Source organism: Aythya marila (genome assembly GCF_965140915.1).
Source record: "Aythya marila genome assembly, chromosome: 15".
NCBI classification, from domain to species: domain Eukaryota; kingdom Metazoa; phylum Chordata; class Aves; order Anseriformes; family Anatidae; genus Aythya; species Aythya marila.
The window spans coordinates 4,341,993-4,358,032 of record NC_139056.1 but is presented as its reverse complement, the minus strand read 5'-3'; the positions used below and the strand labels follow the sequence as shown (position 1 = coordinate 4,358,032).

Below are 16,040 nucleotides of genomic sequence, written 5' to 3'. Positions count from 1 at the left end.
GGCTGAGTATGCCCTTAGTATTCATAAGAGCACCCTGGTTTAAAGGACAGGATTTTGGATCAAAACCTTTTATGTTGTTGCGGGCAAATGAATAGGCACTGCTTGTGGAAGCATGGCTGTAAGGTAAAATGCAATTAAAGCTATGCTTGTGTGCAAAACCTAATCCCTTTGATTTACCTGGTCTTTTACCTCCTGCCTAAAGAATAATGATGGTGTTACCTGGGATATCTAATTTGTAAATGATGCATGCTAATGCAGAGCAGTAAGTAAAACAGGCCTTTCTAGGTACCTGGTTTAGCAAGTTCTGATGTACAGAACCTAATGGCTCATGACCAAGCTTCAGCTGGTCTTTACTCACTGCAGTGCAGCTCTTAAGGTGCCCGATGGAGGTCTCTGTTCGCTGGCTGTGTATCAGTGCCTCGGAACCACGTCGCAGCCGTTTCGTTTGTGTGCCGGCTACAAGAAAGTGGAAACATTCTGTTTCTGTAGGTAGTTTCCTCCATGATTCCCTTTAAAGACAGGCAGACTAAAAGTCTATTTTAAAACTGAAGTGATCAGTGATGTGCCTGGCAGCTGTTATTGTTCTCGGACTGCTCAGGTTCAGTTGGCAGAGCCTTTGTTTCTCCTTCATCAAGGAGCGGTGTGCTGTCTGCAGGGTCTCTGTCGTCCTGCTCCACAGGTGCTCTCCTTCTTGTTCTGTTCAGTGTCCCACCCTAGAAATTCAGAGAAGGAATTAGTGATGAAAAGTCTGTTGTTCTTCCTGTACGTGCGTTGTGGTTTAACCTGGCAGGCAGGTAAGCAGCACACAGCTGTTTGCTTCACACGCACCCAGTCTCCTCCACTGCAGTGGGGTGGGGGAGAGAAGTGGCGGGGGAGGGGGGTATAAAATCTCACGGGTTGAGATAAAGACAGTTTAATAGGACAGAAAAGGAAGGGGAATAATAATAGTAATGATAATAATAACAATGTACAAAGCAAGTGATGCCCCTCCTCACCATGGCCAGCCCCCCCCATGTAATAGTTCAGCACGATGCCAGCTGGTACGGAATGCCCGGAATGCCCCTTTGGCCAGCTGGGGGCAGCTGTCCTGGGTCTGTCCCCTCCCAGCTCCTGCTGCACCCCCAGCCTGCCCACTGGCAAGGTGATGTGAGAACCTGAGAAGTGCTTGGCTTAGTGTAAGCACTGCTCTGCAACAACTGAAACATCAGTGCATTATCAGCACTCTTCTCATCTAAATCCCAAACACAGCACCACAGCAGGTACTAGGAGGAAAATTTACTCTATCCCAGCCACACCAGGCCAACATGTATCACAGGGTGAGGCCCTTACCCTCACATTCCAAAGAATCACAGCCACAACTAACTTGATACTAGGTCAGGCTAATGTGCACTGCATCAATATCTTAGTAGATAATCCTTTATCTTCATAATCTGAAGATAATCTTTTATCTTCATAAAAATCCTTTTTATGCAGTCCCATTTTTGTGTAGAGGGAATTATTTATACACACACCTACCAGCTATGGCACCGATAAAAGCAAGCTGGCGATGCAAAGCTATTCTTTGCCTTTTATCACGTTTACCTGTTTTTTCTCCACAACATTGAGGCTGACAGAAACAACAATACATGCAATAGTGTTTGCCAACATAAAGATCATCATCTGTTGTCAGTGCCACAAGGGGATCTTTAATTCACCAGGAAAGGCCAAACCAAGATGGAACAACAAGTCACTTGAAGACATTTAAGGCACCTCTACAGTTTCGTGCAACATCAGGTTGCAAAGACACGGGTTTATGTTTGTAGTACTCCACTAACACACTGATGCCCTTGCTTGCAGTGGGGGGAAGCATTCTCACCTGGACTTTGTTCCCAGAATGTATCCAACAATAAGATTTGAAAAACCAATTCCAGTCATCTGAACAGAAGTTGCAAGCCCCATACCTGTCCCTAAAGTTGCTTGAGGGACCACCAGAGGTATGGTGGCCACATACTAACCTGGTAGGAATAATGAAAGGAAGAATTAACTGAGTGTTACTGAAAGGTGTTAAATGGTCATCAGTTTTAAGAGGACTTATTCCTACTAAATAAACATCTATGCTTTATCTTCAAAAATAAAAAAAATAAAATCTGGTATATGTCCCTCCTAGCCAATGGCAAGTTCTAGACTGCTATCCCTCCTTTTCAAGCAGGGCTTGAGGCAGCATGGACAACGCATGGAGTTTGAAACCGGAATAACGCAGCTGGATTTCTGAAGGGGAGTTAGACCTGATGACTTAGCTTGTAAGACTCTAAAAAGATTCATGTGGTACATTCAGTTGGAAAAACTACTAGGAAAAGTAAAAACAGTTTAATGCTTCATGCTACATCAAATGGTCCCTTACTGTGCTTTGAGTTTTGTTCCACACTGATTCACTGCTGGACATGTGTTACTAACCAAGGTCTCGGGAGCCAATGACTTCAAACTGTACCTGTTAAACCTGCTCCTCAGCACACAGAAGCCGTGATATACGCCAGCCGGGATGTGGAAGGATCACAGCACGAAAGACTCAACTAAAGCAGTGGTGCTGTGAACTTACAGCAGCAAAGGAGTAAGTTATTCCCAACCAGGTGGTAGATACCAGTGGAGGAACAGATGTAAATGCCAGGAGAACGAAGACTGGCAGGGTCAGTGCCGCACAGCTAACAGCAAAGATGCCTCTCAGTCCAATGTAGTCCTGGTAAAGGAAACAAAGAGAAAGCCTCTTACAAGGGATCCTTACTTCCCGCAGATCCTCGTGCTGTCCTTGGAACGAGCAGCTGAGCAAAGCGGGCTGGTATGAGCGGCAGTAGTGTGACTTTCTAGCTATTGAAAATAGCCCTAGCTATTTCCTAGCTCATGTGCTGGGACAAACCCTGACCAGAGAATCAGTGTTCAGTATTCATGTGAAATGGTAGGTTTTAATCAAGGGGGGAAGAAAAATACACCGTTCTACGGTTAGAGAAATAAGGAAGAGTTTGACAAAATGTGGGCTGGCTGTGTGCAGGTTGTCCTTCCCCATTGCAAATCTTATCCCGATCCTTGCTTTTGCAGTCTCACTTCTCAAAACGTGCAGCTATTTCCCAGTGTTTGGTGATACCACAGCGGAATTAAGGATCAGAGGGTTACATATACACCGGTTAACGTTATTTCTCACAATTTAATTCAGACAGAAGCACATCTTGCAGGCTGCAAGGAATTAAAGGTCTGCTTGTCCAGCAACAACAGGCTAAATTCTGGATGGGGGGGTTATAATAGACATTTGAAAAAATTAGGAAAATGTACTTCTGTTTCTGGGTATTCGCAATTAATATGCCAACTGCTGCAGAGAGAACAAGGGAGCTGTCGTACACTGCCCCAGCAATGTAAGCGGCATCCTGCTGATTGCAACCAGAATATTTATCTTGGATAAACTTGCTAAAAAATAAAACGACTGGAAGAAAAAAGTTAAATAACAAGGATTCTTGATCTGGTTATTTTGATGGAAACTAAGTCTGAACACAAATATATAGACAGGGTTTTAATTAGGGGACTTGTAAGCAACTTTGATACAATCTGGATAGTAGTTCCAAGCATTGGTGAATTTGTTTCTATTGCCTTTTTAATTGGTGCACAGCACAGGGAAGTTGGTAGCTTAAAGCACTACTTTCAAGACTTGTCTGCAAGCCTGCAAGCAAAGAGTAAAACTGCAGGTGGAGGTTTTGCTTATGTTCAATTATGCCAGCACAGCTCACAGGAAAACAGGAAAAAATTTTGCAGTCACCTGTCCAAAACATGGCTTTTTTTTTATTATTATTATTTTTTTTTAGCATTTCTCTTTGAAGAGACAGTAACGATTCTCAATCCACGAGTGAAAATGCTGAGGGGCAGGAAAATATTTTAAAATAATCTGTCAGCAAAGACCAGCATTTAAATTGAACATCTATGTTTTTGAAGAACCAAGACTTCCCCCATAGCCTCTTAGCATCTTTAAGATGGTCTCTAGTTAAAGCAGAAATTATATAAACCAGATTTTGTTTCATTTTTAGGAAGTCAGCCTTTCTCCTTCTCTAGGGACACATTAAGATGGCATAAAATCTTACTCAAATTCTTTACAGAATTTACAGTCACAACAGCTTTGAGAGACTAGTTTATGTAGAGATCCTGTACCTCCTTAAACCTAGTCTGGCTTTGCATTGTTACTTACTGTTAGTAATAATTAGCCTTTATAGCTTGTGCTGTCATCAAAGTATGAAACAACACCGTCCCCTGAAGTTTTACTGCAACAGAATTCACCAAGGAGTGGCCTTGAAACCATTATTTTCCAACAGAGAAGCGGCAGAGCGTATTTTGCCAGAAGAGATGCTTGAAACATGACTTAGTGCCTTGACTTTTGCTGCACAACAGAATGCAAGGAGGCAGAATTGCAAAATGGGGATTGTGTTTTCAGATGTAACTGTTTTCAGTTAAAACTTACAGAAAGTCCATCTCATCAAGGCCTTGATTAGTCTTGCCCTCTTGAATTTCTTTGTTTTACTATTAATAACCTGATTTTATGTTTGCTACAACAGCTGATAACATTTCTTCATTCCTCACCCATTCAGGGTGGCTTATGATACCTCACTAATGAAATACTACCAAAATAATTTTCATGTTTTTTACTACAGGCCTTTGCTAGTATAAAAGTTTACAATTATTATGTGACAGAAGCCGCATCATCCACATTTCACAAGTAGGAATAAAGTTGCAAAATGACAGTCTGAAGCAGAACCACAGGACAGAAATAGGAGTCCTCATTTAGTTGAATGGGTCGCTGTTTGTCTTAAGCAACTGAAGGTATGAAAAAGGAAGTCTGCAAGACTTGCATTCGGATGCAAAGGTTTCCTCGCTTCCAGACCTGGGCTGCTTTGTTCCAAGCACTGCAGACAACATGCTGGAAGTGCAGGACAGAACTGCCCGAGGCCTGTGAAGCCAAAGCCTCACCCATCTCTAAACGCAGTTTGCTACACTAGCACAAAGGTGAGATGTCTCTGAACTGTTTTTTAATTAAAGTGTTTCTTCCCCTTCTCCCAAATCCTTCTGTTCTTCCTTTAGCAGTGTTCCAAGCTTTATATATTGAATGAATCATTTCCCTTTAAGTTATTTATACCTTGCTTCAGAAGCCTCCCTCATCTCAGATTGTCTTTGAAGAGGAAAAAAGGTCAAAGAACCCTCATATTCTTTAACTAAGTGTTAAAAATATGTTACTCTGCATTTCATGAGTGGAAGGAAAAACCATATTATCCCCATATTTCCCAGTCAACTAAAAATCAAGGGTCCACAGGGCTCAGATAGGCTTGTGTCAGTCAGTGGGAATGTGGCCATAGAACAATTCCTGGCATCTGCCACAAAGGGGAAGATTCCTTTGTAGCAGAACGTGATGGTGAGAACCAGGAGCCAGTAGCGAAGGGGAAGTTGCCTGATGTCCTGAATCCTCTGCGAAGAAAAGATGTGCCCTCACTCAACAGGAAATAGTCTTCTACTTCACACTAATGCCACTTTCTGTAAGCCATCTAAGGCATTCTGCTGCTTGTAATATAATCTTTCTTTAGAAGGAGAACCTGAAGACATGCTTGGCAAGAGAAAAAATTACCCAAATGCAGAGAGTCGATGGATACATCTTCCTGCCAAGCTGCTCACTAATGACTTCTGCACTGGTACAGAGTCCCTCCCTTCCCAGTAAAGATGACTGAATTTCACCTACATGCAAATCATGGGCAGAGGAGCCTGGGAATGTTTTTGTTTAAGAAAAGGAAGAACGACCATAAGAAGATAAGTCTGTTAGAGGCCAGCTCACGCCATCTCTCGCTATTTACCACGTAAAGAGGTAAGTGATAGCTCTTTGGTAGGGTTTTGGCACACCTTCCCAGAGTACAAAATGGGAGAGGTGGTTACAACCCAGGGCCAACTTACTGGAAAGCCGACTTACTCCTTGTCCGTGGTATAGAGTCCCAAGTTTGGCTGTGAGGGTCTGTGTGGGACTCATCTTGCATCATGCTATTAAAAATGCTCTGGATACGATAACTAAATCTGGGGGCTAAATCCTCCGCGCGAGGGAAAGGTGGAAAGATGTTAGGATAAGTTCTTGTTGCGAAGGTTACGTTAGTGCTATTCTTGCTGTGCTGTGTTATTGATGATCAAATGACAATTTGGGCCTTTGTTTTCATCATTTCAAATATGTAAAGCGTTTGCAAGTTTATTTTTATCTGTAATTAGCATTACCTGAATTCTAAATCCTATCCATGGAAGGAGATTTATGTACCTTTAAGAACATTTTGTTTCCCTGATCCTGCTGCTATGATTTATCTGAGAATAGGAAAGATGTCCTCAATTCCTACGCTCTGCAAACTGAATAGAAGCAATCTAAAGCATGATTCAAAGTTACAGATGATTAAGATAGTGAGAGCATATAATAACTTGTCAGATACTGGCTATGAAAAAATGGATCTTATAAAATAGAATGACTCTATCCAGTTGTAGAGTAAACAGCTTTAAGTGAAAGCTGGATTGCATACTTTGAATTTGGCACATTGCTGTTGCAATGCTCAATTTCCAGATGGCATTGTGACTGGACATGAGACCATAAAGTGGAACAGAGCACTCTGAACACATCTGAACACTCATATCTCAAAGGAGTTAAGAGTATTTCTCCTCCTATTATTCTCTGCTACAATCTAATCTAATCATTGAAAGCCTGCTTCTTATTTCCAGGCAGAATTCATTCATGTCCAGCCTACACTATTTGTGCTTGTGCCAACCATATCTTGTAGATGAAGTAGTGCCAAAAATTGGTCCAGAAGCAGGAACTGGGAATCAGGATTGCCTTTGTGGTGTGTGAGCTGTTCCAGACTAACTTATGCTGTTCTAATAGTGGTGGACAGCATGTTGAGCACCAGCACCCACCTAACCACTGAAGACCTGTTCAAGCCACCTCATCCTTGCCACTGCGCAGGGACGTATTTCACCCACCGTTACTAATGAATCACATTAGCTGATACATTCCCCCCTACACACTCATTTCCTTGTCTCAAATTGTGTAAGTAATTGCATTAAATGAATGAAAAGTGGTATAATGATGCTATGCTATCAAGAAATCCTTCTGTTTTTTTCCCTGTCAGGATTGCTGAGGGGAGTGCTCAGTCCCTGCAGGAGCCCAGAGCCATGTCTCAGTAAGCAGGGGACCAGGCAGCAGGGAAGGAGAGATGCAGGAGAACCCAGTGGCTCTGGACCACCACCTGCCCTCCTTCTAGCTGTGAGCTGTGCCTTGCTGGGCCACGCTGACAACAGTGGCCTTGGGCAGGGTTCCCAGTCCTGCCCGTGTCCTGGGAAAGGAGCCAACGCTGCCCTGCTGCCCACCCCACGCCAGCAACGGAGAGAGCAAGGTAGGCATGTGAGCTGAAGATGATTAACTGGTCATGATTTAATTGTTCTGGGGGAAAGGAAAAGGAGAGGGAGGCAGGTCAGAGTTCAGGGGGATGCTGGAACCTCTCTGTTTGCAGCAGCTGGTGGAAAGAGCAGCAGGCAAAATCGCATTTCCTAACTGTGACGCATGTACACACACTCACGTGGAGTCCCCCAAACCCAGAATCCAATATAAAAAAACAGCCTCATGACTGTGGACATACATTGTTGCATTATCTCCCACATGTTGCGCACATATGTTTGGGAAGAGTAGAGAGGGAGGGGAAAGGAAGAGGGACAACTCAGAACTTTTGAGGAAAGCATGGGTTTAATCCCAGCCCATGTGCCTGGAGGAATTGCTCTGAACAGTGCTCACTTACGTAATGCTTTCCCTTCAACCTCCTCCACCTATAAAAAAAAAAGTCAGTCTGGCCACACAAAGCAAAACAGAAAAGATTTCCAGGAATACAATTAATATTTGAAGCAAGAGAAGTCATCAGTCCTATCACTGTTTATCTTCCAGAGGGGTAAGAACACAGAGAGGTAAGATACTTTGAAAGAAGACCTTGTGGTTGACATAGAAAGATGATTACTTCATGTTGTGCAGTTTCCCCTAGACCCCTAAGATAAAGCACTGGCTACTCTGTTAGGGGACTTTTGCTTATTTCTCCCCCTGCCCAAAAAAAAAAAGGAAGCCCTGTCACTATTTGTTTATGGCAGTTTGCCACAAGTTGCACAGTGCTGTTTCTTATTTGATTATGGTTGGCTAAAAGTCTGTATACTTCTGCCTTCTGTAAATCTTACCTTTGTAATGATACAAGTACGTGCTTTGTCTGGTATCTATAAATGGAAAACAACAACAACAATAATTCAGTGTCTAAGTGATCTTCTGGAAACCATGCTCTAAAGTATTGTGGCTTATTATCAGCTAGGAAAATTGTGCGCAAATAAAAGCACGGCTAAAACTTGTTCCAGGATTCTACCCCTTATGCCGGCCAGCCAAGAAAACAGATTGGATGGTGTTTTTGGCTTGGTTCACATGGTGAGGTGACTGGTGAGAAATCATGTGTATAATAGCTCTGCATAATTTGCAGGTTCCACAAGGATCTATGTCAATTTGGGGCATAAGTGGATGCACCTTGCTTTGAAATGATCTTTTGAGGGTCATGAGTAGTACCTGTAGCCCAGCTTCTTGCACTCTGAAACTGGTGCTGGTCTCTGGTGACGACACTGGATGAAGACAGCCGCTTCTCTGATGCAGCATCATTCAGTCATCCTTGCTTTCCTAGGAGAGTCTGTGACAATTAACTGAGCATCTGTCCTTGTAACTATCCTGCGTTGTCTCATCAGTTGTCTTGCTGCAGCTCCACTTCAGGCCCTGCTGTGGCAGATTGCACAGCTCTGGTTCATGCAGACCTCAAACGCGTCCAAATGATTGTACTAAGTGCACGTGCAGGTGCTTTCTCATCAGCTGGCACCACAGCCAAGTTGCTCATCCTTCTTACTGCAAAATCGAGGAAGATTTACCAGGGTTATTCTGGAAAGTCATCGGGTTTGACCAGCCTCTCTGCCCATATCGGCCTTTCTTTAGCACACTTTTCATAACGCCGCGGGATGGTTTGGGTTGGAAGGGGCCTTAAAAACCATCAATTTTCAGCCCTGCCATGGGCAGGGACACCTCCCACCAGCTGAGGGTGCCCCAACCCCGTCCAGCCGTGGGCGCTGCCAGGGATGGGGCACCCGCAGCTCTGGGCAGCCTGAAAAGGGCCTCGCCGCCCTCGTGGCCAAACATTTCTGCCTAGGGGCCCCTCTCCAACTTGCTCACAGCCCCCTTTACACAACGAGAGGCTACAGTAAGGTTTCCCTGAGCGCTCTCCTTCAGCCTGGGCAGCTCTCAGCCTTTCTCCTCTCCACTGTTGCCTTTTCATTCTTTTCCCCAGCGTGCTTCTTTTCACCAGCCGCAACCTCCGCCGGCGCGGTGCGCGCCCTCCGGGCGGCCAAAACCCGCTCCAAAAACCCACGAAATGGGCAAAAGCGAGGCCGCCCCGGAGCTCCCCGTCAGGCGCGGGGCGGGGCGGGGCGGGGCGGGGCGCGGGCCCTGCCCACCCGCCTCATAGCGCGGGGCCCGCCGCGGCCGTGCCGAGCCCGTCCTGCCCGAGGGGAGGTGAGCGGCGAACGGGGCCGCGGCCGCCTGAGGGAGGGAAGGGGGAGAGGGGCCGGGGGCTCGGCGCCCCCCTGCTGCCCCTCGGAGAGGTGGTGCCCGGGGGGCTGCGGGGCGGGTGGCGACGGGTCGGGTGCTGAGGGGACCCCGCGGAACTTCGGAGCCGGGTTTGGGGCGGGGGGAGCCCGGCCGCGTTTGGGTCGCTCCTGGTCCGTGTCCGTGTCCCTGTTCCTGTCCCTGTCCCTGTTCCTGTCCGTGTCCCTCCCTGCTCTCGGGGAGAAGCCTCCCAGCTTCGTCGCTGGAGCCGTGCCTCCGAGCCCGGCGGTCAGGGCGGGGATGCGAAGTTCTGCGGGACGCTGTTTGTGCTGGAACTGCTGAGCCGCTTCTGAGAAGTGTTTGCAAAGCCCTCGGCGGTGCCAGCTGTGATTTCCTTGAGAGCCTGGGAACGTTTTAAAGCTGCTCTGACGTGCTGCTGCTGCTAATTTTTCGAGAAATTGAAAGGTTCCTTTTTATTTATTTATTTATTTTTTTTTGACTGGTGTTTTTAAGCCTCACCTTCTGTTTTTTGTACCTCATGACAAACGCCCCTTGTTCCTTCAGCTGGGTGCTCTGAGGCCGGCCGGTGCCGTGTGCTGCCGCTGGCATGGCTTAGCACCGAGCAAACTTGAAGAGGCCGTGCTAACATGTGGCAAGGATAACTGTCAAACAAACAAAAACCCCACAGGTATTCATATTGGAAGACTTGACACATTTACAGAAATTGAGTGTGCCAAAGGAAATGTAGGAAAGACGTCCCGGTCCTGTGGCGATGGGGGGATTTTCATGTGCTGCGTGAGGAGCAGAAGGAGACAAAACGCAGCTCCTGCAGGAGCAGCACCGGGGCTGGAGCTGGTCCTGCTGCCCCTGTGTGCATTAGGGCACCTGTGTGTGACACCAGCACCCACGCTGCTGTGTCACCTCTGTCCCTGCACGTCCTGTGCACCTGCTTCTGGCCGCAGCCACCCCCTCACTGCCCCAGGTGTCACTCGCTGTAGCTTTGCCCCTGGGTGTATTTATTTCCAGCAGCAACATCCTCTCCTTTACTTGTGTGCACATACACGCAGAAATATGTGCATGCAAATAATTTGAAAGCAGCCTGATAAAGTGAGGTAATGCTGACTTCTCGCTGCTCATCTCTGTGCTCAGCACGGTCCCCAGGCACACGTCGCTGGTGGGTGAGTGCAGAGGGGTGAGGGGAACCTGGAGGGCAGAGGTGCGTGATGTTGGAAGAGCCGGTGGATGTAATTTCTAAGAGGGAATTAGAAAGGCTAAACCACAGTGGTCAAGTTACCGCTACGGTGTGATAACGTGTGTGTGGAGGTGGGGGTATGGCAGTAGTCTTGTTCAGGAATGTGAGAAAAGAGAAACCGGCCAGCAGGCTGGTCGTGGCTGGAGTGGCTTCAGGGGGAAAGTTGTTGCTGATTTCACTTTTCATCTGTATTTGACCTATATTTCTGCCAGGAACCATTTTTGGATTACTGCCTGTGGGATAGACTCAGCGGGGAGGGATGGTAACTGCTTAAAACATGAAGGAGGGAAGACTGCTGAGGACCCAACGTTAGAAAAATATGATGAGGCTGAACCAGTTCAAAGCTACATTGACAGATACTCTGGGTACTGGTGGCAAGAGTTGGTGACTGGTCTGCCCCTCATCTGGGGGGTTTCTGAGAGAGTCTGGGGACAGGTATTTAGTATGGAAAAGTGCAAAATCTGTCACCTTCCTCCTGATGTAAGCGAGTCCTGTGTGTGGTGGTCACAGCCCTGCCCTGGGGCCAGGAGCTGCCTTCACCTGGGGCTGCTGGGCAGTGGGGCTGGGAGCAGGGCTCCGTGCTGCCGAGGGCTGGCAGTCTCTGGCGAGCAGAAAAGCAATGAAATGTTCTGCCTTTTATTTTTTTTTTTTCTCCTCCCTGTGCAATTAAAAAAAAACCAGAAAACAAAAACCCCAAAATAATACACACACAACTCTTGATTCCAGCAACAGGTTGTAGTGGAGAACAAAATGGATCAGCTTGAAATACGGGAGAGAACTGAGAGATACAAAGTGGTGTTTGCATGATATGTTACTCCACAGCATAGCTCAGATAAAATGGAAAATAGGAAGCATTCATCTGCCTGTTTTCTCTTTTCTCTCGGAGCAGGGTAGACATAGTTGTTTTGCTTCCGTCTGTCTCAGTCTAGTATTGTCTTTCCACCGTGTACAAGGCAGCCCCCTCGACAGCTCAGTAATCTTAATTTCCTCTGCCTCCTGACCAGCTTGTTTCCGTTCTTGCTGTTTGGCTGGGCTGTCTCTGGGGGCTGCAGAGGGGAATTCGGAGCTGCGTGAAGCAGCTACGCCTCGCGCTGCTTTCTGCTCTTTCAGTTGTGTAATTCTGTTCCTCTGAGCCGCCCTCTGCTAGCGAGGAGGTGGGTTCAGGATTCTTCCCTTCTCATCGTTCCCAAGGGGCATGCGGATGTACCTTGTGTCGTGTAGCCCAGGTTGGGAGGAAGAGTGCTGAGGGAGGCGCTGAGCGGTGCCTGTGCAGTAACAAAGACGGTGCTGCGCAGAGCGGCATTCAGCGCTCCCTGCTGCAGCGTGGCTCCTTGCACAGCCTCCCCTTCCTGAGAACAAACAGCTGCCTCTTACGTGGAGCAAGGTTTTCTGTAAACAAGCGTGAGCGAGCTCACTTGGAGGCAGACTTTGCTTTTTCCCCACTCAGCTGGTTACTAAGAAAAAAAAATGTGAAGGGCCAGGAGCTGGAAGCGCTCTGTCACGTGGCAGCACCTTGGAGCACCGGGCCAGCTTTGGTGTCAGCTGCGAGGTGCAGGTGGGAGAGGACCCGAGCTGATGCGTTCCCTCTCTGCGTGGCACAGGAAGGCACTTACTTGGCTTTCATTTCTGTTATTTGTAGGCCATGTGGAATGCATTAAAATGATGCTTCTGTTTGCCCTGCCCCGGGGAAGCTGTAAAACACCATGCAAGTCAAGTTGCATCTTCTCTGGTTTGGCCATAGGGCTTACGGGAAAATGGGGCGTGGGTTCTGCCCTGGGAGCCTGACCTCACACTAATGGACAGGGTTTAAACAGCCTGAAATACCCCATCCCACTTCTGCTTTTATTCCAGTGGTTCTCCTGACACTATAATCCGACTGATTTCAGAGGTTTGCTCGTTCTGTATTTGCGCTGGCCTGAGGCTGTTGCACTGCTGCTTTTCTCATTGGGTTAATTTGAGATAGAGATAAATAATAAAGTAACCCAATACATCCTTTTTAACAACTGATTGAGTTTCTGGGGAGTAATGACACTGGTGTTAAGAGGTTGCTGCATTATGGATGCAATTTGGAAACTGAGTAGCAGCCTCAGTAGGGAAATGGACATAAAATTTGTGACCCACAGCGTGTTAGGCTCCATAGTCTCATCTAACGCTCGCCGTGAATTCTGCCTTTCTCCAGGGAGGAGCTGGAGAGAGGGTGAAGGTCTCGAGCACTGTTTAAATACCAGGGTGATTCAAGGGCAGTAAATGTGAGCGTGGCCTTTGGGTTCCCGTGGGGCGGTTCTGGGGATCGTTCTGCCTGCTGCCCTGTGGGCAGGCATTTCACAGAGCAGCTGGGGCTGGGGAGGTAAGCTTGGGACTGAGCTGCAGCCTGCCTTCGAGAGGTGACCAGATGTTGGAGGTGAAAAGGCGCTGAGGAAACGAAATAACCTGCCGTTGTTTTGTGTACACCCCTGGGTGGCTTTCCACTGAGAGCGCTGCGGTGGAGGAGGGCTGCGGTACAGCGCTCTGGAAAAAGCAGGGACGGCGGCGTGCGCCGCGTTGCGTGGCCCTGCTCCTTCCCGCGATGGCTGTGTGCCCGATCTGATCACAGCACGCTCTGTGCAGGGCAGAGGAAAGCAGAGAGCCTTGACCCAGCGCTTTTCCTTGAATATTAAACCGCCCTGATCCTTTGCCACGCCTCATGGGCAGCAGCCGGCTGGAGGCGGCGGGGCGTTAAGAGCTAAGGCTGAGCCCAAGAAAAAAAGCCAAGTCCATGCTGCTGCTGCTTAGGGTGGGACCTCGTGGGCTGCCCACCCCGTTGACTGCTGGCGTAAGGAGCAGGTAGGCTGCAGCACTGGGGGGCTGCCAGCGTTGCTTTCCCCAGGCTTTCCAATTCTTTGCCCGTGCGGTTTCAAAGGCTGCCCGGGAAATAGTCATTAAATCTTGCCTTTCTAGCTGCGGGGAGGAGTCTTGTTTTGATGTTAGTGCACATTTAATGTCTGCTTTGCATTGCACAGCCAGGCAAGTTGACCAAGGCACTCTAGCAATAGGGACTAGATTGCTTTATGAGCTCCTGCCCTCCTGGTGATTGTCTGGTGGCTTTCTCTGCGTGATACAATTTGAGAAAGCTGGTCCGGGGCATTTGCTTCTTTTCGGTTACATCAGCTGCTCGATTAGAATAAACCACAGTCGTGACTGCAACTTCTTGACAATTACTTGAAAGAGGAAATGTAACTGCTTAAAAAAAAAAAAAAAAAGCCACAATGCAAGAGAATGTCCTGTTTACAGAGCTTATACCTGTTGCTGCGGAGTAAACAAATGATCTGGGCTCTTTTCACCCGGCCCACAAGGCAGGGACGTGCCCTGCCCGCCGGCTTGCTGCGGGTGGCAGCCGGGACAGGCAAACTCTGCTGGGCTGTGTAGATCGTGACTTTGTTCCTTCAGTAACTGGAGGAAATCTAACAACCAGGATTGTGAAATGTGGCGATTGCCTTTTCAAGGAGCCTCTTCCTGATGGAGACTGGTAGGAGTAGTTCTGAAAGTTTTTCATGTGTTGGCTTTTTCTTTTCACCAGTAGAGGAAAGAGTGAATAGAGCGAATATTTGTGTTTGCTTTCTGCTCTGTGGTGTTATGGAAAGTGTCTGCAAAGTGATCTTAGGTCTGAAAAGTTTCTAATAATTATGCATGTTTTTTCCATGCAGAGGAGCTGCCTTTGCAAGGTCCTTTCCTGTTCCAAGGACCTTGGCAGGGTCCTAAAAATTACTCTCTCGGACACATAGAACAAAGGTTCTAGATGATAAATATTAACTTCTTGTTAATGTTCCATGCAACTCCATTGTCTTCTGCTTATTTTTTTTTCTCCCCCTTCTTTTATTTTTCCCAGTGCAAAATTTAGGCCAGAAAGGTCCCTCCTGGGGACACGAGATGTGATGCGATGTCTTTTACCCACAGCAGCAGGACTTTGGGAGAGGCAGCTTGCTGCTGGAGCCAACCGGGGCTGCACCTGGCAGCATCCTGGTGTTACGGTGTTGTCATACTGCTGCCTACGTTTTAACACGCTGACCTCTCCCTCCCTTCAGTCCCTTTGTCTTTTCTGCAGCCAAACCTGTCCTGGAAATCCTCCCAGAGGGGCAAAATAAGGAGCACGGGTAGTGCAGAGCTGTCCTGGTGTTTACCGCAGCCCCGTTGGGAGAGAAGTTTCTTGCCGAACACTCATGAGCCTGGTCCAACAGGGATCTGGGATCTAGTTAGATTTGTTCTTAAGCTTCTGGTGTGGCGGGGCTGCAGTGCTGCCTCCCTCACTGGCACAGACCCTGAAGATCATCTTTCTCCCTGCTGATGTGGACCCGTGCAGCCCGGGATCCCTTGGCCACCAAGACTAGGGTGAGGCCACCAGACATGCGCGCTCACGGTTTCCCAGTGCCGTGATGTGACTTGTTCTGGGTTTGTGGCTTGCTCTCAAGGCAGGCAGATGTGCGAGCTTACCTGAGGTTTCCTATATTTGTAACATCAGGCTTCATGCAAAACGTTGCTCTGGACAAAATAACACACTGCTCTGCACTTCCCTGCCTTTGTTTCCTCACTGCTCTCAAACATCTCTTGGATGCTGCTGGGTTCCAGGCTTGCTGCAGGCCTTCACACACAGTGCCAAACACTCGTGGGCAGGAGGAGCTGCACCCAGCACTGTGTGCACGGGGCTGCTGTAGAGAAGAGCACCCCAGCAGCCCTTTTCTGCTGGCTGCAAGTGTGGCTCCTGCCTGCTTGCCAAAGCGAAGGCTGTGTGCGGGTCCCTGCCCTCAGAGTGGGGTGCGCTGGGCTGCAGGTCATGGACATCCAAAAAGATTTTCCCCGAGAGCCCTGTTGGCATGTCCCGTGCTGTGGATGCTGTGGGTTGCTTACGGCTGGGCTGCTCGCCCTGCACTCTGTGTGTGTGTGGAAGGCAGGAGCAAGGCTTGTTTTGGGGCTCAGCTGTCCCTGTGGGCAGCCAGCCTTCTGTCTGAGCCCCCTGCTGCCTGCACCCTGCCCGCACTGCCCAAGGGACAGGGATGGGAGATCTTCCCATTGCAACCTGGTCTCAAGTGACCCCAAAGCAGGGAGTCAGCTCTCCTGCAGTAATCCGTGGGCTGTTCCCTGCTCAGTGCTTTTGGTTATCTAGGTTTGGCAGGTTTATTGGCT

The 16,040-nt window shown here is 48.1% G+C and overlaps 1 protein-coding gene and 1 pseudogene across 6 annotated transcripts in view; one reads left to right on the top strand and one right to left on the bottom strand.

Annotated features, from left to right (window-relative positions):
* Positions 1 to 554: 554 nt before the first annotated feature.
* Positions 555 to 10,240, bottom strand: LOC309883999 (lysosomal dipeptide transporter MFSD1-like; annotated as a pseudogene). The gene is made up of 7 exons: positions 10,151 to 10,240; positions 5,369 to 5,469; positions 3,321 to 3,432; positions 2,576 to 2,713; positions 1,856 to 1,994; positions 1,582 to 1,693; positions 555 to 713 (listed from the first exon to the last, which is right to left on the bottom strand). The product of its transcript is annotated as a lysosomal dipeptide transporter MFSD1-like (transcript).
* Positions 9,526 to 16,040, top strand: part of CARHSP1 (calcium regulated heat stable protein 1) — a 33,986-nt gene continuing 27,471 nt past the window's right edge. Inside the window, exon 1 of one of the 5 annotated variants that reach the window (XM_082772155.1) lies at positions 9,526 to 9,598. The gene's annotated coding sequence lies outside the window, so the exon portion shown is untranslated. Of the gene's footprint in view, positions 9,599 to 10,672; positions 10,810 to 13,573; positions 13,707 to 16,040 lie in introns of those variants that run through there. The other 4 variants (XM_082772153.1, XM_082772157.1, XM_082772156.1 and 1 more) reach the window with 4 other exon arrangements.